General features: G+C 51.1%; 1 protein-coding gene across 1 annotated transcript in view; it reads right to left on the reverse strand.

Moving 5' to 3' along the window:
• LOC119964246 (probable voltage-dependent R-type calcium channel subunit alpha-1E) overlaps positions 1–20,789 on the reverse strand; it is a 1,062,240-nt gene that overhangs the window by 521,833 nt on the left and 519,618 nt on the right. The gene's annotated exons all lie outside the window — the stretch shown is intronic.

Here is a 20,789-nt window from a genome sequence, read left to right on the forward strand (position 1 = left end):
GGGACGGGGTGGAGGGGGGTGCTGGCCAGGGGCAAGGACACCACATCCTAAACCAACACCCCCTCACTTCCCACACCACCTGCTTGCACACCCCTCCGTTATACATACCTGCACGCTACGAGCTGGGGGCCCTGGATTGGCAGTAACAGTGGGTCTGGTCCATGGGATGGAGGATGATGACAACCCCCTCTGCGATGAGCTCTGGTGCTCCACATCATATGACAATGTCTGACTCATGCCAACAGTAGCACCTTCCAGCTGGGAGATCCATGCATGCGAGCTGCCCAGTCTATCACACGGTCCCGTCAAATCCCTGGCGTGGGGATGGGGATGGTTGGGGGGTGGTGGGGCGGGGGGGGGGGGGGGGGGGGTGGGAGCACGGTCCTCTAAAGGGCCTGCACTGGTGTGTGTACCCCCGCCCCCGGCCAGCCTGACCAGCTGACCCCCACGCCCATCAGCCAGGTTTTAACAGTGCTAACAGGGTTTTATTGTGAAGGAATACATACAGTCTGAGCCCTAGCCCCTATAACTAAACAGTACCCTGCACTCGTGCCAACCTAACTGGTGTCTAACTTACTGGCCTTACGGGCCTTACGCCATGCCGAGGTGGTTTCCCAGACGGTATAGCAGGAGTGGAGGAGGCCTGCTGTGACTCCTATCCTGCGACGAGGGTCCCCGTTGGTCCACGTCGTCTGGGGCGACTGGATAGGCCTGGCTGCTGCTCGGGTACCCTGAGTGGCGTGGTGCTGCCCTGTTCTGCCCGCTGCGCACCAGATGCACTAGGCACAGGAGATGGGGGAGTTTGAGGTGCTGCTGTGTTTCAGCACCTCCCTGAGGGAGTCACCAGCACGGGCCCCATCACCATCTCCTTCCTCGGGGTGCCCAATGGCCTGGGGGCTACTTCATTGGACGGGGATGCAAGCGGAGCCATCCCTTGAGGCTCCCCCACCATCTGGCCCTGCCAGTCCTGGAGGCCCGCTCTGGTCTCGATCAGGGTCTGCATGCTCGTGGCCATGGAGCACAGGGAGTGGACCATCTCCGTCTGGGGCTGCACCACATCACGCTGAGACTGTGTGCCACCACCCTGTTGGTCTGTGCCACATCAGCCAGTGACTGGGCCATCTCCCTCCGGGACTGGGCCACCTCCCTCTGGGACTGAGCCACCACATTCTGTGTCTGTTTAACGCTGGCCAGCGTCTGGGCAATGCTGCCGACATTCCCAGTCATGGCCTGCTGTGACAGGGCCATGCTGAGGAGCGTCGCTGCAATGTCCAGGTGGCTCTGGCACATGATTGCCTGTGAGAGGGCAGTCCTGTCCTGGGTCTCGATTCCTGCCTGCACAGAATGCCCCAGGCCTTGGACACGCTGATTCATAGCTGAAACCATCACCCCCAATGCCTCCACTGCGGACGCTACCCATGCGGTGTCGGCCTTGGTGGCACATATGGCCAGCACCACCCCCTGCACCTGCAGGTCCTGGATGCTCACCGTCATCCCCTGGCTCTCTGACTGCATCTGCACTGTGGCTGAGACAGGATGTTCCAGATGCCTGGGGTCCTTCTGGACGGCAGCTGGTTCATGAGGCTGGCCTGCCTTCCCACCGTTCAGCCCCTCGGCTGCATCTACGTCCACCTGTTGTACCTGATGCAATGTGTGGTGTGCACCAGATAGTGTCCCATGAGGTTCTTCATTAATGTGCCCAATCAAGTTGATAGTTTCTGAGATGGTGGAGGGTGTTGGAGACAGCTGTGATGGAAAGTCAGTGTCATCCTCCGGGAGTCCTGAATCTCGGGTGGAAGAATTTTGTCCCGGCTGCTTTCCCCGTCGTTGCTCAGCTGTCTGGGGGGCACCGGCTCTGGCTGTGGCAGGGGACATTCAGGGTCCTCTGCTTGGGCATGATGAGGGACCACTCCAGTCTTTTCCCCTCCCAGCAGTTGTGCGCAGCCTTCTCCTGGCGGGGCAAACACAAACAACGACACCATTAGACGGTCTAGCGCATGCAGCACAGGGGTTGGGTAGATGGTGTCCTCAGTGGCGAGGGCACCCTGCCATGGCGGATGGCATGGGTGGGGATTCGGCCATCCCCGGGGTGGGGGGGGGGGGGGGGGGAGCCAGATTACGGATGTGTGGGGGATGTGGGGTTAATGCGAGGAGCACGAAGCAGCCAACTCACCCTGGCCGCCCTGAGAAGGTTGTGCAGTTTCTTCCTGCACTGCACGCCAGTCCCTACGACGCTGCCCAATGCGCTGACTGCCTCTCCCACCTGCACCAAGGCACGGCCTTCCTTCCGGGCCGGGGTATAGATCATCCGTCCCTCCTCCACGGCGTCCAACAGGGTGTACAGCTCAGCATCCCTGAACGGTGGTGCTGCTCTCCTTCCAACCATATTGTTGGCGGGGATGTTGTGTGTGGGGGGAAGGACCGTTTAAGTGCGGCTGCGGCGTGTGAAGCTTATTTGTGCCAATCACGGACCCGGCAAATCCAGCACCGTATTTCCATGGAACTGGTTGTGTTCCACGTGGCGAGGGTGCTAGCCCATTTGAGTTAGCTGAATCAGTGCAGGTGTTGCGCCGATTTTACTGTCGTAAAACGTCACGCTTCCTCCGCTGGTGTCAACACTTGGCCTCAGAAATGAGAATCCAGCCCATTGTGTTTTAGGATGTGATTACAGTAGAGTAACAGGGTGGGTTTCTCTGATTGCCGACGCCGAAATCACGTTTGCCGATTGGCCGGAGAATCCGTTTTTACGTGGGAATCGGGGGTGGCACCGTTTTTAGGAGCTCCGCCTCCTCAAAAACAGCATACTGCACATCATTGGCACGGCCTCAGGATGTCACCTGAGGCCTTCCACCAATGCTCCCTCCCCAATGGACCGATTTCCCGACAGCGTCAGTTGCGTGTCCTCTCAATTTTCGGGGATATCGCATGGCGGCTGTGGACTGTGTCCAGCACTGCCACAGTCGGGAGTTGGGGGGGTGGGGGGGGGGGGGGGGGGGGGGGGGGGAATCATTCTCAGGCGGGGGGGCTTTGACGAGGGCTGGGGGGACTGGTGGGGGGTCGAGAGGGGGTTACAGGGGGGCACTATCTGGCAATCCGGGCGCGGCTGCCGCCATGAATGGCGCAACCCCCGCCTTGCGCATGCGCAGCAGCCATGGACCCGGTCATTCTGCATCCGGATCTGCAGGTAAAGCCGGGGGCTTTACAAGGCATGCCTGTTAACACCCCACCAGGCGGAGCATCAGTGCTGGGGTGGCGCCGACTTTTTGGTCATAAGGCCAGATGCTTCCTCTGGACATAGCCACAAAATCACAGAATCCAGCCCACAGTCAGATATTGGGCTGAATTCTCCGCCGTCAGGATTCCCCGTTTTGCCGGCAGCCCGGGGTTTTCCGACGGCATGGAGCTGCCCCACAATGGGAAACCCCATTGACCAGCCAGCGGGACGGAGAAATTCGCCCATTGTATTTACGATGTGAAGAGAATAAAGCAACAGTCAGACATTGTGGGCTGGATTCTCCGATATTTTGAGGCTATGTCTAGAGGAAGTGTCTAGTTTTACAATGAAAAAGTCGGTGCCTCCCCGCATCGATGCTCTGCGTGGTGGAGGGCTAGCAGTGGCAGCAGGTAAAACTCCCGGGGTTCCTGACATAAACGGACAGAGAATCCGTGGCCATGCATGCGCAGGGCGACGATCTGCAGCGGTCGCGCCATACAACATGGCGCCGGCCGCGCATGGAACCAGCCGGCGAAATAGTGTCACCCTGGACACCCCTCACCACCCCCTGAACAACCCCCAACAGTACCCCCAGCCCTCCCCCCCCTGCCATCAGCACGGCTCTCTCCTGACCAGGTATGTGCAACGGCATGCGGCGTGCTCCTCGATTAAGCCGATTTGCAGGGGGCAGAGCATCTGAAAAATGCCGCTGATCCCAATTCGGTCGCAAACGGGGATTCTCCAGCTGATTGCCGGATACGATTTCGCCGTCGGGCAACGGAGAATCCTGCCCTGTATTTCAGGAAGGGAAGGGAATAGAACAATATTCAGATATTGGGCTGGATTCTCTGACCCATCGCACCCGTTTTCCGGTGCTGCGTGCCCCCATCCAGCGTGGGATGTTCTGTCCTGGCAGCCAGACAGACAATGGGGTTTCCTGTTGTGGGCACCCCCACGCTGTCGGGAAATCTGCAGGCTGGCGAAGCAGAGGATCTCGCCAACCGAGAATCGGGCCCCTTGTGGTTTGAGCATCATAGACAAAGTGAAAACTAAAAGATGTAAAGTCAATAAGTGCAAACATTAGAGCAGTTGCACAGATTAGGGTGTGTGCCCCAAAGAATCGTTCTTCCTATAGCCACAGATTGTAAGAAACAAATTAAACAAATTGTAGGTAAATATTTAACTCAGAGGGTATGACATGTTAGTCATTTTTGAGACATGGCTGCAAGGTGGATACTACAGGGAACTATGGCCGGGATTCTCTGACCCAGCGCTGGGTCGAAGAATCCCCGAGGGGACGCGAGAATCGCGCCCTGATGCTGGCTTCCCCATTCTCTGGTGCCGATTCTCAGGCGCCGGCAGGATTCTCGCCGTGCCAGTCGGGGGTCGTTGACAGTGGCCCCCGCAGCGATTCTCCGGGCCCCAATGGGCCGACGAGTTTGGCCGAGTCCCACCAACGTGGGTTACTCAGTTTCCACATGGCAGAACCTGGAAGATGAGTGTGCAGGGGCCGTCCTGGAGGGAGGGGGCGGGGAATCCGTCGCGGGGTGGGGGGAGGGGGGGGGGGGGTGGGGGCACGGTGGCCTGCCCTGCGATCGGGGCCTACCGATCGGCGGGCGGGCAGGATCCATGGGAGCCTATAGTAGTCCACGCCGGTTTTTACGCCCACGTGGGGACATAGCCCCATTATTAGAGAATCTACCAGATTTGTGCAGACGGGATTCTCCCACAACTGGCCCGACGTCGGCGCCAAGAGTGGCGCAAACCACTCTGCCATCGGGCGGACTGTAAGGTGCGGAATCCTCCGCACTTCCGGGGGCTAGGCTGGTGCTGGAGGGGTTGGCACCGCGCCAACCGCCGTCGAAGGGCCGGCGCGAGTTGGCGCATGCGCAGAACCGCCGTCGTGGTTTTGCGCCTGCGCAGACAGGCCGCCGTGTTTCCTGCACATGCACAGGGGGGTTCTTCTCCACACCGGCCATGGAGGAGCCCTACAGAGGCTAGCGCGGAAGAAAAGATTCCCCCCACACACAGGTCCGCCCGCAGATGGGCCCCGATCGCGGGCCAGGCCACCGTGGCCCCCCCCCACCGAGCCAGATACCCCCCGCGCGCCCCCCCCCTCTCCTAGAGGACTCACCTAGCTGGCCTATAAGCCAGGTCCCGCCATAATGGACCATGTCTGTTTCACGCCAGCGGGACTGGCCTGGAAACGCCGGCCGCTCTGCCCATTGGGGCCCGGAGATTTGCGTGGTGGGGCTGTTGCCGCTGCCCGCCCCGCCCCGCCCGAAAACCGGTGCCAGAGAATACGGCAGCCTGCGTCGGAGGGGCGGGGCGGCACCCCCCAGTGGGGGGGTCGGAGAATCCCGCCCATAATGTCTCCAGGAAAGTTCGAGTAAATGGCCAAGTGAGAGGCATGGCCATAGTAATTGAGAATTAAATTACTTCAATGGTAAGTGAAGATATAATGAGTGGTGAGCAGGCTGTGAAGACTTTCTAGATAAATCTAAGAACTTGAAAAGTACATCAGTCAGTCAGTCAGTTGTGTACAGGTCTGGGGATTATAGCTTCCATTCAGATTGGGGAAACCAGACTAATACATGTCAGAAAGGGAGTGAATCCCTGTAGTGTGTTGGGTCATTTTTTGCAGTAATGTCTTAGAACCAGCAGAGGGCAGGTAATATTAGATTGAATAATGAGTAATGAGCTAAATTTAGTTATTTGCCTAATGATGCATGAACATTTGTATTTATATCATAATATGATTGATTCAAAGCAGTGTTTGAAAGGGAGAAACATGAAACAGCTGTTAAAATGCTAGAGTTAGGTAAGACTGACTTCAATTGGTTGAGACAGAGACATTCCACAGAAAACTGAACAAACTGTTAATGGTTAAAATAACTGAAGATCAGTGAGACGTATTCACAAAAAGAATTTGATGTGATACAGAACCAGTTTATACCGCTAAGGGACAAGAGCTCTACTTACCCATAAAGACAGCCATGGAAAACTAAGGAGGTAAGAGACAACATAAAACTAAAAGAATCATCAGACAAAATTACAAAAAATAGCACAGACCCCGGTGAATGAGAAAGATACAAAGACCAAGAATGAGTAGCTGAACAGATAAGAGCTATAAAAAGAGAGTATGACTTAAACTGGCAAACAATTAAAATCAACACAAAAACCATCCCCGATTATATTTGGAAAAGTGGGTGGTCAGGAGCAATGTTGGTTAGTTAAAATCTGCTCAGAGTGATATTGTGAATGAAAAAATGGTGAATATGTTGAATATTTATTTACTCTATCTCAGTATTTACAGTAGAGGAAGAGGTTAGCAAGCCCAACATCAAAAGCAAACTTATACAGACTCAGGGATTCAACAAAATTAACAGGAATAAAATGACAGAGATGGAGAAAATAATGACCCTAAAGGGTGACAAATCCTCAGGATCAGATGTCTATCCGAGTTTTGAAGAAAGTCAGTGAGAATATTGCCGATGTGCCCAAAATGTGAATTTCCAAAGTTCTCTCAGCTTGTAAAGAATGTCTTTATTTGCACAATTGTACACATCACTCTGTTGTTTCAGAAAGGTGAGAGGGGGGAAATCAAGTTCCCTTGACTAATGTTTGGTGTCTGGACATTATGAGTGTTTATGATTTTGAATAAAGTGACTGAAAATGTTCAGCTGATCACCTGCTCTGCACCTGCTGATTGGTATTTTGATCAAATAGACTGAAGAACAATTGGCCTTTATATCCAGAGAACCAAAATATAAGGGCTTCAAAATTAAGTTTAGGATCGACAGAGACCAGGTGGGAACATACCTGGAGTTACTGTGATCAGTTTTGGGCACCACACCATAGGAAGGATTTATTGGCCTTGGAGGGAGTGAAGTGCAGATTTACCAGAATCATATCTGGACTGCAAAGGTTGTATTCCTCAGAATTTATAAAGTCAAGGGATAATCTGATTGACTTTTTGTAGGTATTTTGGAACAGGGATAAGGCCGTCTCCTCATGGCTAGACAGGAACTTTGAGTGGGAGGGCAACAGTTCAATTGTCATGGTGCAGACGGGTACCAACCAACAACACAAGTAGGTCTAGGAAAGAAATTCTGTGAAGGATGTATGCATAGCTGGGAGCTACATTAGAAAGCAGAGCCACAAAGGTAATACTTTCTGGATTACTACCCGAGCCTCAAGCAACAGGGTAAATAAGATCAGGGTGTTGAATTTATGGTTCATGGACCACAGGCATCAGTTTTGGGGAAGAGGGAATTGTATCATAATGATATTGATATTGAAAGTTAGAGTGTGACAGGAAAGCATGGAATGTATATACATAAGCGGGAACCAGTAAATAAGGTCAGAGTGGGGGGAAATAGTAAATTGACAGAATTAAAGGCCATTTGCTGAATGCACTCAGCATTGGAACAAGATGGATGAATTGATACCATGGATAGAAATAAATGAGTGTGATATGATAGCCATTATGGAGACATGGTTACAGGGTGACCAAGGCTGGAGCCCAAATATTCAAGGGCATTTGAAATTTCAGAAGGGCAGGAAGAAAGGTAAAGGGTGTGGGGTAGCTCTCTTGATAAGGGATGAGATCACTGGAAAAGTGAGAATGATCTTGCCATGGAGGATCAAGATGTCGAATCAGTTTGAGCAGAGTTAAGAGAAAGCAAAGGAAAGACGTCAGTGGTAGGATTAAGTAACAGACCTCATGAAAGTAGAACAGAACATTAATCACAAAATAATAGAGGCTTGTAAGAAAGGTACTGCAATAATCAGGGGCAATTTTAGTCTGCATATAGCTGTGATGGATCAAATTGGAATAGGATGAGTTAATAAGTATATTAGGGACAGTTTCTTCGAACAATCTGTCTGCAAACATCTAAGGAACATGTTATGTTAGATCTGGTGATGTGTATTAAGACATGATTAAATAATCACCTCTCCGTAAAGGATCTTGGCATGAGTGATCATAAAATGAAGGAATTTTGCATTCTGTTTGAGGGAGAGGAATGTGGGTCTAAAACTAGTATTTAAAGATAAATAACAATTACTTTGGGAGGAATACATATATGGCAAAAGTGGAATCGTAAAATTGATTTAAAAAGATGATAGAGAAGCAGTAACAGACATTTAAAAAGATAATTCATAACTCTTTTTCAGGATATATTGCATTGAGAAAGAAAGCCTATGGGGAGGAAGTAAATAATGTTATCAAATTGAACGAACAGACATACTAATAGAAGATTAGTGTGATGAATGTAGGAATTTAAGATATATTGTATTATAGGTATTTACTACAGTAAGGGTAAAAGCCTGGGTTAGTGTGTGTACAACTGCTGCAGTCATGTTTTTTAAAAATACTAGTTTGAACAGTTGGGTGCCAACGGTGCAATTAAAGTAATATAAAAGGTTTGGGTGAATGGAAATTTGTTTTGACTAAGGGGATTCCTTGTGGATTTAATTACATTTCAGCTTGGTAAGGTGATGTTGTTGCTGAGTGGAGTGAAGGTATCAGGCATTTTTAGAAAGCAATTTAGTTCTGAGTTGAATGAAGTTGTGGCCAGCAGAGAAGCAGTTCTGCTCTTACTGCAGTTTAGTTAAAAAATATTAACAGTCGACTTCCGGTGGCGGCTATGAGGGAGTAAGTCGCGCATTTGGTGGCTCTCGCCCCGGTCAGACATTAAGACCTTTCCCCCCGACTTTTTTGAACTTTTGAGCGCTGGATTGAAAAACAATAGCACTCTAGATATGAATCCAAAAAGAGTTGTATGGACTTAAGGAGCAGAAGGGAGCGAAAACAGGCGAAGAAGGGGCTGAACAAAGGTGGTGTGGAAGCTCAAGTGGGAGGAAAGATAGTCGATGAACGGACCACGGAACAGACAGTCCAGACAGCACTGGACAACATGCTGAAGGTCATGAAAGAGAGCTTCGCAGCACTGTAGCGGGATAATTTGGAACCGCTCCAGAAAGCGGTGGAGCGACTGGACCGGAGGCTGGACGCTCAGGATAAGAAGGTCCAGGCACTGGAGAAGACAGTGGAAGAGCAGGCGGATTTCCAAACGGTAGCGGACGTGGAAATTAGAAAGTTGAAGGAGCAACAATCAAGGCTGATGGACAGGCTGGAGGACTTGGAAAACAGGTCTCTCCGGCAGAATCTGAGAATCATTGGGCTCCCGGAGGGGGCCGAGGGAGTGGATGCCACGGTATATGTGGCAGACATGCTGCAGAAGCTGGTGGGGGATGATTTCTTCCCGCGTCCGTTGGAGCTGGACAGGGCACACAGAGTGAAGGCGAGGCAGCCACGAGGGGGGGGGGGAACGGGCGATGGTGGTCAGGTTCCGTAGGTTCATGGACAAGGAGCGGGTTCTACAGTGGGCCAAGAGCACGAAGAGCTGCTCATGGAACAACAGTGTCCTGCGCATCTACCAGGATCTGAGCCAGGAGGTGGCCAGAAGGAGGGCAGCCTACAGACAAATTAAAGAGATCCTGTTTAAAAAGAAGGTCAAGTTCGGGCTACTTTTCCCGGCACGGCTTTGGGTCACATACCGGGAACAGCAACATTATTTTGAAGCGATGGACTTCGCTAAGGGGCATGGACTGGGGCCGAACTGAGGACCCATGGACTCAAGTTAGAGTGTATTAAGGGATGTTTGCATTTGATCGCAGATTGCCCTTCGTTTTAGCGATGTTGTTCGGCATGCTCTTTTACTTAAAACTGGGGGTGTTCTTGTGTTTGTGTTTGCCTGTTAGAAAGTTTTAAAGTTAAAGCCAAAGTTATAGTTAAAGTTTAAGTTATTGGTAGCTGGGGGGCTGTTCAGGTTCTTTTTGCTTTTTTTCTGGGAATGTTGGGAGGGGGGTGGGGGGTAGCGCCCACCTCATTAGGGGCTGGTTTAGCTCACCAGGCTAAATCGCTGGCTTTTAAAGCAGACCAAGCAGGCTAGCAGCACGGTTCGATTCCCGTACCAGCCTCCCCGGACAGGCGCCGGAATGTGGCGACTAGGGGCTTTTCACAGTAACTTCATTGAAGCCTACTCGTGACAATAAGCGATTTTCATTTTCATTTTCATTTTTTCATTTTCATTACACAGTTTGAATTGCACTATTGTGGGAACGAGCTTTGTTCTTTGTTTTCTCTCTGTTTCGGTCCCAGAGCGATTGCTCGAACAGGGCTGTTCTGGGGAGGTGGTGTTGATGGGCGGGGGGGAGGGGAGCGGGGGGACAATAGGTGGGGGACATGGTGGCGCCGGAGTTGAGAGCCACCAGGCTAGCTGCTTTGAGCTTGTCAACGGGAGCGAGGTGGGGGGTGTGTATACAGCCAGTATAGGACAGGGTTAGGTTACAAGGGGTTGCTGCTGGGGGGGAGGGAGGGGGGATGATGATCTGCTGACGAGGGAGTGAACTGAACCAGGTAACAGGGATGAGGTCGGGGGTGGGAGCTGCCAAGAGGCGGACAAGGGGAAACGCGGCACATGGGCAAGGGGTGGGCCCAAGAAAGGGGATGGCTGATCGGCGTAGCGGGGGGGTGCAGGGTGTCCTCCAACCAGGTTGATCACCTGGAATGTTAGAGGATTAAACGGGCCGATCAAGAGGGTACGTGTCTTCAAGCACGTACGGGCTCTGAAGGCGGATGTAATGTTGCTGTAGGAGACACATTTGAAAGTGGCGGACCAGATTAGATTATGGAAGGGCTTGGTTAGCCAGGTCTTCCATTCGGGGCTTGACGCTAAGACCAGAGGGGTCGCGATCATGATTAACGAACGGGTTAAATTTGAGGCGGACAGACAGTTGCGGATGGGGGGTAGATTTCTCATGGTCCGGGGCAAGCTTGAGGGGGTGAAGGTGGTCCTAGTGAATGTTTACGCTCCAAACTGGGATGATGTAGATTTCATCAAAAGGCTGCTGGGGAAAATCCCCGACTTGGATTCGCACAAGTTGATTATGGGTGGAGACTTTAATACAGTCCTCGATCCCGACCTGGACCGGTCATGCTCCAGAACGGGCAGGGTCCTGGCAATGGCAAGAGAACTGACAGGGTTCATGGAACAAATGGGGGTAGACCCCTGGAAAATCAGTCGGCCGACGGGGAAGGAGTTCTCGTTCTATTCACGTGTTCAGAAGGTTTATTCTCGTATTGAGTTCTTTATTATGAGTAGGGACTTTTTGGAGGGGGTGGGGGAGACAGAATACTCGGTGATCACTATTTTGGACCATGCGCCACATTGGGTCGACCTGCAGGTCTGCAAAGAAAGTTACCAGCGCCCACAATGGAGGTTAGAGGTGGGATTGTTGGCAGATGAGAGGGTGTGTGAGAGAGTGGGGAAATGCATGCAGGACTACCTGCAGGTCAACGATACAGGGGAAGTCTCAGCAGCGGTGCTCTCAGAGGCACTGAAGGCGGTGGTGAGAGGGGAACTGATCTCAATCCGAGCCCATAGGGACAGAACGGATAGGGCAGAGATGGACAGACTGGTGAAGGAGATGATGCGGACGGATAGGGAATATGCGGAATCCCCGAGGGCAGAGCTACTTAGGAAACGACGGAGACTGCAGGCAGAGCTGGGGGCGCTATCCACTGGGAAGGCCGTAGAGCAGCTCAGAAAGGCCAGGGGCGCGTGTATGAGTATGGGGAGAAAGCCAGCAGAATGCTTGCACATCAACTTAGGAAGAGGGAGGCGGCCAGGGAAATAGGGACGGTAGTGGACGGGGCAGGGAACCGGGTTGGAGACCCGGCAGGATTGAACAGGGTATTCAGAGACTTTTACAGCAAGCTGTATACCTCGGAACCCCCCACAGGGCCGGAGGGGATGAGGCGCTTCTTAGATGGACTGACCTTCCCAAAGGTGGGCAGAGTGATGGTAGAGGGGCTGGGGGCCCCGATTAGAGCTGAGGAAGTAATGGGGGGCCTGAAGGCCATGTAATCCGGTAAAGCCCCGGGGCCGGACGGCATTGGAGTATTTTAGACTACACCGCGGGACAAGACAGGGATGCCCCTCTCTTCACTACTGTTTGCGTTGGGCATAGAACCGCTGGAGTTCTACAAAACGTTCTCGGGTATAGGGGGGCCGCTGCTGATTAGGGTGTTTAACAAGGCGAGGGACAATGGAGTGCGACCACCGACGATGTTGCAAGCCATCATCTCGCTGATATTAAAACGGGATAAAGATCCGGAAGCTTGTGGGTCCTTTAGGCCAATCTCCCTGATTAATATGGATGCTAAACTGCTGGCCAAGATCCTGGCATCCAGAATCGAGGACTGCGTACCGGACGTGATTGTGGAGGACCAAACGGGGTTTGTTAAGGGCTGGTAGCCAATCTAAGAAGGCTACTCAATGTGATTATAATGCCCCTGGAGGGCAGAGAGGTGGAGGTAGTGGTGGCAATGGATGCCAAAAAGGCTTTTGACTGGGTGGAATGGGACTATTTATGGGAGGTGCTGGGACGGTTTGGGTTTGGAGAAGGCTTTGTGGACTGGGTTAAACTGCTATATCAGGCCCCGGAGGCTAGTGTAAGGACGAACAGGACGACATCTGAGTATTTTAGACTACACCACGGGACAAGACACGGATGCCCCCTCTCTCCACTGCTGTTTGCGTTGGCCATAGAATCGCTGGCAATTGCTCTGAGAGCGGCAAGGGGATGGAAGGGAATGGTCAGGGGGGAGATAGAACACAAGGTCTCGCTCTACGTGGATGACCTGCTTTTGTATTTGTCAGATCCAGCGGCAGGGACGGACGTGATTATGGAAATCCTAGGGGAATTTGGCCGGTTTTCAGGCTACAAGTTGAACATGGCAAAAAGCGAGATGTTTGTGGTGCAGGCGAGGGGTCATGAGAATAGGCTGAGTGGGCTACCATTTAGGCTGAGGTTGGGGAAAGTTTTAGGTATTTAGGGATACAAGTGGCGCGTGACTGGGGCAAGATGCAAAAGTTGAACTTGTCTAGGCTGGTGGAGCAAATGAGGAGCGAGTATCGGAGGTGGGATGCGCTGTCACTAGCGGAGAGAGTACAGACGGTGAAGATGACGATCCTCCCGAGATTCCTGTTTATTTTTCAGTGTCTCCCTATTTTTATTCCACGGTCCTTCTTTAAAAGAATCAATAAAATCATCCTGGGATTTGTTTGGGCAGGGAAGTCCCCGCGGGTAAAGAGGAGGATACTGGAATGGAACCGTAGCGAGGGTGTCTGGCGTTGCCGAACCTCAGCAACTACTACTGGGCGGCTAACATAGCCATGATAAGGAAATGGATGGCGGGTACGGGGTCAGTTTGGGAGCAGGTGGAGGCTGCTTCATGCAGGGGCACCAGCTTGGCAGCCCTGGTCACGGCTCCGCTGCCGCTCCCGCCGGCCAAGTACTCCACCAGCCCTATAGTGGTGGCGGCTCTGCGGATTTGGGGCCAATGGAGGAACCATGCGGGGGAAGTGGGAGCGTCGGTCTGGTCCCCAATATGTGACAACAACCGATTTGTCCCTGGGAAGATGGATGGCGGGTTTCGAGCGTGGCGGAGGGCGGGGGTTAGAAGGATGGGCGACTTGTTCCTGGAAGGGAGCTTTGCGAACATGAGGGCACTGGAGGAGAAGTTCGGGCTGGTGCGGGGGAATGACTTTCGGTACTTGCAGGTGCGGGATTTTGTACGTAGACAGGTCCCGTCCTTTCCACGCCTTCAACCAAGGGGGATCCAGGACTGGGTAGTTTCCAGGGGTGAGGTAGGAGAGGGGAGAGTCTCGGATATTTATAAGGAGCTTATGGGAGCGGAGGACACAGGGACCAAGGAACTGAAAGTCAAGTGGGAAGAGGAGCTTGATGGGGAGTTGGAGGGAGGCGTATGGGCAGACGCTCTGAGAAGGGTAAATGCAACCGCAACATGTGCCAGGCTCGGCCTGATTCAGTGCAAGGTAGTTCACCGGGCCCACATGACGGTGGCCCGGATGAGCAAATTCTTTGGGCTGGAGGACAAGCGTGCTAGATGTGAGGGGGACCAGCGAAACATGTCCACATGTTCTGGGCGTGTCCAAAACTCAGGGATGCTGGCAGGGATTTGCGGACGTCATATCCCGGGTACTGAAAACAAGGGTGGCGATGAGTCCAGAGGTGGCGATTTTTGGGGTGTCGGAAGACCCGGGAGTACAGGAGGGGATAGAGGCCGACGTTGTGGCCTTTGCTTCCCTGATAGCCCGGCAACGAATACTGTTGGCCTGGAGGGACTCAAAGCCCCCAAGAACCGAAGTATGGCTATTGGACATGGGAAGCTTTCTCGACTTAGAAAAAAATCAAGTTCGCTTTACGAGGATCACTATCGGGGATCATCCGGAGGTGGCAACCATTCATCGACTTCTTTGCGGGGAACTAATCATCAGCGGGTGGGGAGGGGGGGGGGGTAGAATAGTGTAGAGTAGGGGGGAAGAATAGGCGGGTCTATTTGCGAGAGAGGTACTGTTATTTGCACTAATGTATATTGTTACTGTTTACAATGTCAGAAAATACCTCAATAAAATTGTCTGTTAAAAAAATATATATTAACAGTCTTTAAAGCAGTACAGACTTGGCTGAGAGCAAGGGGGAGCTGAAACAAGCTGAGAAATATCTTCTGAAGAAAAATAACCCGGGTTTCTGCATGGGTTTGTCAGGTGTTCGATCTTTTCTTTAAAGCAGTGTCAATAGATCACAGGAAGTATTTATGTGTGCCATTGGTAGGTAAAGTGGATTGAGAGCTGAGATTTTTTAAATTGTTGTTTAGTGGGAATAATGATAGCAGTTAAGGGTGTTGTATTCACTGTACTGAGTAGTATTGTTTAAGGGTCATTGTAAGCTATTTTCTGGTGTGATCTTAAATAATTTTAAACTGTGTTAATAATGAAGTTTATTTTAATATTCCTACCTTCTTTGTGTAATCACTCCTGGAACAAGGTATCCTTTCCTCACAGTCTTACAAAATTGAAATTAAATATTGGGGTTTCTGTCTAGTATCCTAGCCATTTTGGAGTCTGGTCTGGGATCGTAATATTATTCGTCAGCCAGAAGATTGGGCAAGATTTAGAAATCAGCAAAGTAATGGAAAAACTAATGGGACTAAAGGCTGACCTGGATCTGCTGGCTTGAATCCTCGGATCTGAAAATAAGTGATGGCAGAGGTAGTAGATGAATTAATGATAATCTTCCAAAATTCCCTGGATTCTGGAAAGGTTTCAGCAAAGTGGAAACTTGCAAACCTAACACAACTATTCAACAGATGACCGAGACACAAAGCAGGAAACTAAAGGCAATGCTAAACCTTTCATCTGTCATTAGGGAAATTACAGTGCCCATTATAAAGGAGATAGCAGCAGAACATTAATAAAATTGTAATAGAATCAGGAAGTGTCAACATGGTTTTGTGAAAAGGAAATCGTGTTTGGGAAATTTATTAAAGTTCTTTGAGGATGAAACAAGTAGGGGGAACCAGTAAATTTAGTGTATTTGGATTTCCAAAAATCTTTTGATAATGTGCCACATGAAATAAGAGCTTGTGGTGTTGGGGGTTGGATAGATGATTGGTTAACTAACAGGAAACAGAGAGTCAGGGTAAATGTTTTTATTTTCAGGTTGACACAGTAATTTGTGAGTGCCACAGGCATTAGTGCTGGGTCCTCAACTATTTACAGTCTATATTAATGGCTTGGATGAAGGGACCAATTGTGTTACAACCAAATTTACCGATGAGACAAAGATAGGTAGAAAAGCAAGTTGTGAGGAGGGTACAAAGTGTCTGCAAAGGGTGACAGATAGATTAAGTCAATGGGGGGGGAAAAAACTGGCATGTGGAGTATAATGTGGAAACCGTGAGGTGCCCATTTTGGCAGGAAGAATGGAAAAGGAGAATATTATTTAAATTGAGAAAGACTGCAGAATGCTGTGGTACAGAGGGCTCTGGATGTCCTTGCACATGAATCACAAAAAATTAGCGTACAGGAATTGGAAGTAATTAAGTAGAATGTTGGTCTTTATTGTATGGGGAATGAAGTATAAAGTAAGGAAGTCTTGCTACAACTGTACAGGGCACTGATAAGTCCGCACTGTGTAAACTATATACAGATTTGGTCTCCATTTATATTTGCAATGGAGACAGTTCAGAGAAGGTTTATTAGACTGATCCTAGGATGACGGGTTGTCTTATGAGGAAAGGTTGGGCCTATCGTCATTGGAGTTTAGAAGAATGAGAGGTGATCTTATTGAGACATAAGATTGTGGGGGGTGGGGGGGGGGGGCTGCTGTCAGGGAGATGCTGAGAGAATGTTAGGTGGATTGGCCATGCTAAATTGCCCGTAGTGTAAGGTTAATGGGGGGATTGATGGGTTACGGGTATGCGGGTTACGTGGGTTTAAGTGGGGTGATCATGGCTCGGCACAACATTGAGGGCCGAAGGGCCTGTTCTGTGCTGTACTGTTCTATGTTCTAATGTTGTCCCTCATTGGGAATCTAAAACTAGGGAGCGTGGTTTCAAAGAAAGGGGATTCCATTTAAGAAATAGGTGAGGAGGAATTTCTTTTCTCAGAGAGTCCAGTCCAAAGATGTGCAGGTTAGGTGGATTGGCCATGCTAAATTGCCCCTTAGTGCCAGAAAGGTTAGGTGGGGTTACTGGGTTACGCGGTTAGGGTGGAGATATGAGCTTTAGTACAATTACGGGGATAGGGTGGAGGTGTGGGCTGAAGTAGGGTGCTCTTTCCAAGGGTCAGTGTAGACTTGATGGGCCGACTGTCCTCCTTCTGCAATGTAAATTCTGTGATTGATCTTTGGAATTGTTTTCCCCAGGGAGCAGTGGAGACTTGGTCATTGAATATATTCAAGGCTGAATTAAGCAGATTTTTGATCTGTAAGAGACTCAGGAGTTATGGGGGATAGGCAGAAAGTGGAGTTAAGGCCATAATCTGATCAGTCATAATCTTACTGACATGTGGAGATGCTTGAGCGGTCAAAGTGTCTATTCTGGCTCCTATTTCTTATCTTTTTATGTGTTTGGCAGATTAGGTAGAGAGAAGGAAACTATTTCTGCTGGCAGAGGAACCGAGGGTTTGGGATGTGGTCTTTCAGGAATAGTGGGCGGGATTCTCCAGCCCCGCTTCGTGACAGACAATCGGCGAAGGGGAGGGGCGCAAATCCGCGACACCACTCTGACGCCGGGCTGCTGATTCTCCAGCGACTGGAGAATCGGCGGCAATGGCGCGGCGCGGTCGCTGCGGCGCCAGTCGGGGGACGCTCAACGTGACAGCCCCCCCCCCCCCCCGGGCGATTCTCACGCTTGACAGACCGAATGTCTGCCGGGTTCGGCCGAGTTCCGCTGGCATCATTCGCTTGTGGGACCTCGGCGTTCTGGCTGGGGGGGCCATCCTGGTATGGGGGAGGGGGGATCTGACTTGGGTGGGGGGGTGGCCTCCATGGTGGCCAGGTCAGCAATCGGGGCTTAACGATCGGCGGGCGGACTAATCCAGAGGGAGGGCCTATGTTCCTCCACGCCGGGCCCCTGTCGGGCTCTGCCCTGTTGCCCAGGGGCCGGCGTGGAGAAGGCAACTCACGTGCATGCACGGACCCGCGCTGGCAGTGGCGCGCATACCTGGACCCGTGCCACCCGCGCTGGTGCCCGTATCGGCAGCTGGAGCTGTGTGAAGCGCTCCAGTGCCTTGCTGATCCCCGGTGCGGTGCAAGATTGCTGCTCCTAGAGGCCAGATGATGCTGTTGTAAAATGCTCCGGTGTTTACGATGACGTCAACACTTAGCCCCATTATCGGAGAATCCCGCACAGGGTCTTTCAGGAACGAAATTAGGAAAAACTTTTGCACGCACAGTGGCACAATGGTTAGCACTGCTGGTTCACTGTGCCAGGGACCCGGGTCCAATTCCAGCCTTGGGTGACTGTGTGGTGTTTGCACGTTCCCCCCGTATCTGCATGGGTTTCCTCTGGGTGCTCCTGTTTCCTCCCACAGTCCAAAGGTGTGCAGGTTAGGTGGATTGGCCACACAAAATTGCCCCTTTGTGACCAGAAGGTTAGGTGGGGTTAATAGGACAGGGGTATGGGCCTGGGTAGGGTGCTCTTTCAAAGGGCTTGTGCAGACCAGATGGGCCAATTGGCCTCCTTCTGCACTGCTGGGTCCATGTCTATGATTCTATGAGAAATGGTGGCAGACGTTTGGAATTCTCTCCATAAATGTAATTAATGGTATTCCACCGGTAACTGTAATTCTGAGATGGATAGATTTTTGATAGGCGAGATATGGGGCAAAGGTATGGCGTTGGACTACAGATCAGCCATGCTCAGAAGGAATGTAAGAAAGGGTTTGATTGACTGAATGGTCTCCTCCTGTTCCTAGGGTTGTCAGCATGGCTCTCTGAGTCGCCCCTGAGTCACAGGTTTCAAGACTCATTGCACAGATATGAGCACTTATTGCAGGCGGATCCTCTCAGTGCAAAACTGAGGGAATAATGTAATCATAGAATTTACAGTGCAGAAGGAGGCCATTCGGCCCATCGAGTCTGCACCGGCTCTTGGAAAGAGCATCCTACTCAAGGTCAACACCTCCATCCTATCCCCATAACCCAGTAACCCCACCCAACTCTAAGGGCAATTATGGACACTAAGGGCAATTTATCATGGCCAATCCATCTAACCTGCACGTCTTTGGGCTGTGGGAGGAAACCGGAGCACCCGGAGGACATCCACGCACACACGGGGAGGATGTGCAGACTCCGCACACACAGTGACCCAAGCCGGAATCGAACCTGGGACCCTGGAGCTGTGAAGCATTTGTGCTATCCACAATGCTGCCGTGCCATCTTTTGGATGAGACATTATCTTCAGCTTCCCTGAACATCCCTGAGGATAGATTAAACCCCAAATTCCTGAGGGTATCTGCTGTCCCCGTTCAATTGCCACTGAGAAGAACACCAGGAGTGGCGGCTATGTCCTGTTGGCTAAGATGCTTGTGACACCATACTGTACTTGTCCCGGGAGTGTTTGATGGGGCCAGTGTACAAAGAAAAGTGCAACACAGGAACACGCCCTTTGGCCCTTCAAGCCTGCACCAACCATGCTGCCCATCTCACCTAAAACTTTATACACTTCCAGGGTCCAGATCCCTTTATTCCCAGCCTATTCATGTATTTGTCAAGACGTCCTTTATCGTATCATTATCGTACCTGCTTCCACCACCTCCTCCGGCAGCGAGTTCCAGGCACCCACTACCCTCTGAGTAAAAATTCTTCCCTCGCACATCTCTTCTTTACTTTGCCCCTGGCACCTTAAACCTATGTCCCCTAGTAATTGACTCTTCCACCCTGGGAAAAAGCTTCTGATTATCCACTCTGTACATGCATGCCCCTCATAATTTTGTAGACTTCTATCCAGTCTCCCCTCAACCTATGTCATTCCAGTGAGAACAAACCAAGTTTATCCAACCTCTTCTTATAGCTAATGCCCTCCATATCAGGCAACATCCTGGTAAACCTCTTTTGTACCATCTCCAAAGCCTCCACATCATTCTGCTAGTGTGGAGACCAGAACTGAACACTATATTCCAAGTGTGGCCTAACTAAGGTTCTACGCAACTGCCAATTTTTTTGTAGAGGGCCTTACTCAGTATCTAACTCCATGCAGCACCTACCCTGAGAGTGTTTGATGGAGAGTGTAAAGGGAGCTTTACTCTCTATCTAACCCCGAGCTGTACCTGTTATAGAATCATAGAATCTCTCCAGTGCAGAAGGGGGTCATTCGGACCATCAAGTCTGCACCGACACTGTGAAAGACCACCCTACTGAGGCCCAATCCCTCGCCCTGTAACATCACCCTAAGGAGCAATTTAGCATGGCCAATCCACCTAACCTCCGCACCTTTGAACTGTGGGAAGAAACCCATGCAGACACGGGGAAGAATGTGCAAACTCCACCCGAGGTCAGAATCGAACTTGGGTCCCTGGCGCTGTGAGGCAGCAATGATAGCAACTGTGCCACCCTGTCCTGGGAATGTTTGATGAGAACATAGAACATACAGTGCCCATCGAGTCTGCACCGTCCTATTTAAGCCCTCACTTCCACCCTATCCCCGTAACCCAATAACCCCTCCTAACCATTTTTGCTCATTTTTGGTCACATGGCCAATCCACCTAACCTGCACGTCTTTGGACTGTGGGAGGACACCGGAGCACCTGTAGGAAACCCAGGCAGACACGGGGAGAACGTGCAAACTCCGCACAGATAGTGACCCAGCGGGGAATCGAACCTGGGACCCTGGAGCTGCGAAGCCACTGTGTTAACCACTGTGCTGCTGTGATAATAATAATCTTTTATTGTCACAAGTATGAAGTTACTGTGAAAAGCCCCTAGTCACCAAATTCTGATGCCTGTTTGGGTCAGCTGGTACAGGAATTGAACCCATGCTGCTGGCCTTGTTCTTCATTGCAAACCAGCTGTCTAGCCCACTGAGTTAAATCTGCTCCTAAGGATGAGTACAGTGTACAGGAAGCTTTTCTCTGTACCTAACCCCATGCTGTACCAGTCTTGGGAATGTTTGACCGGGACAATGTAAAGGGAACTT

Source organism: Scyliorhinus canicula, chromosome 4 (genome assembly GCF_902713615.1).
Source record: "Scyliorhinus canicula chromosome 4, sScyCan1.1, whole genome shotgun sequence".
Classification (NCBI taxonomy): Eukaryota; Metazoa; Chordata; class Chondrichthyes; order Carcharhiniformes; family Scyliorhinidae; genus Scyliorhinus; species Scyliorhinus canicula.